Source organism: Ornithorhynchus anatinus, chromosome X1, assembly GCF_004115215.2.
Source record: "Ornithorhynchus anatinus isolate Pmale09 chromosome X1, mOrnAna1.pri.v4, whole genome shotgun sequence".
NCBI classification, from domain to species: domain Eukaryota; kingdom Metazoa; phylum Chordata; class Mammalia; order Monotremata; family Ornithorhynchidae; genus Ornithorhynchus; species Ornithorhynchus anatinus.
The window spans coordinates 91192937-91194619 of NC_041749.1; positions in this window are offsets into that span (position 1 = coordinate 91192937).

Sequence of the window (1683 nt, forward strand, 5' to 3'; positions counted from 1 at the left end):
CCAATTGGAAAATTAGGGAGTACCAATCGCTTGAGGATTTGGGAAAAAGGGCTGTTGGTTATGGAAAAATTATAAAAGGCAAGACAAATATTGCAGGGAGATGATCATACCCCTTCTCATCCTTGCCAAAAGAAGCAGAGAACCGAATCTGGTTGCCAAGGATCTTAAAGATTATAGGCAGAGAGGCCCAAGGACCTCTTGAGAAAGATTAAAAGTCCTGTCAGTTAACAAGGACCACAAATGGCTTAAGGGCTGTGGTTCTGGTCGGATTTTGGTTTGGCCTCTGGGCAGGGATCACGTCTACCCACTCTGTCGTCCTGTACTCTCCCAAGCGCTCAGTACAGAGCTCTGCATGCAGGAAGTGCTCAATGAATACCATTGATTGATTGACTTCCCTTTAATATCCTTACTAAACACTCTTCTACACCCAGACCTGGTCATTTGATTGGCGGGACATGTTACTGGGGAGGGAAGGGTGAGACTTGGGCTCTTTCAGTACTGACAACTCCAGCTGGATACCTGGGATGGTGGTACCTCCCCCTCACACCTATGTCCTACTCTCCCAGGGCAGGAAGGCATAGGGGGAAGGGGACACACTATTTAATACACCTTCAGCTGAGTGACAGGGGGTAAGAGTGACTGAAGGACACTTCCTCAAGAGTGTGTGTGTTGGGGGGAGTGGCGGGGAGGGGTGTGTGTGGGTGTTTGGTGGTGAGGCGGGGGGGCAGATGGTCAACTAAGTCCTATTTCCTACATGAGGGAAAACCCTTGGAGGATTTTGAAGCCTGGGAATCTCAACTCCCTTCCTAAGACTGTGAGCCCCCCGTGGGACAGGGACTCTGTCCAATCTGCTTATATTGGACAAATCCAAGTATTTCATATAGTGCTCTGCACATAGTAAATGCTTAACAATCACAACAAGAATAACAACAACAATAATAAGTAACCAGTGGGGCTTCCCTCAAGCTGGGGAAGATGCGGCGGAAGTCCAAGAGGTTACATACAGGCCCTGAACTGGAAGCATAAGAGCAGAGATGGGCCGCCTCTGCTCAATCGTATCAGGGGGTGCGGGGGCAATGCCACAGGTCTTGGCCGCAGACCTCTTCTCTGACTAGGGGGAAGTGGGACCCCAACAAAGTTAGGTGATTCAGCTGGGCCGAGTGGCACCGCAAGTTTATGAGGGACTGCAACTACTCTCCTGGGCAAAATGACCCAGGCAGCCACTTGAAAAGATCGGTCGCCCCCAGGTATGCCCAGGAACCTAACGCCCTCCCTCTGAGGTAGGAATGACCTTAGGGGGTCATGCTCGTGCCCCCACCCCAAGCTTGCTGCCACTTTCTGAGGATTTTCAGAACTGCACTTGCAGATGGTGGGGGAAGCAGCCAGGGTCCAGTTAGCCCGTTTTTTTTTTTTCCAGAGAGCTGGCTACTGGGGCTCAGGGAACAAACACTCCCTCCCCGTTCGGCCAGCGCTGTGACACAGGCTCTGAAGTTCGCAAGTCTCTCCCACACGGCCTCCTAAGAGTAACCAGCTTCTACTTAGGGATTTAAATGATACTGGTTTTCGTTAGGCAACAGACTTTTAACCAGAAATCAAATCAGAAGTCAGAACATCTCTACCTGAAGTAATATTTTCTGAAAGGGGGTAGTCTCCTCCCCCTCCCTTTGCCTATCTCTGCAGGTG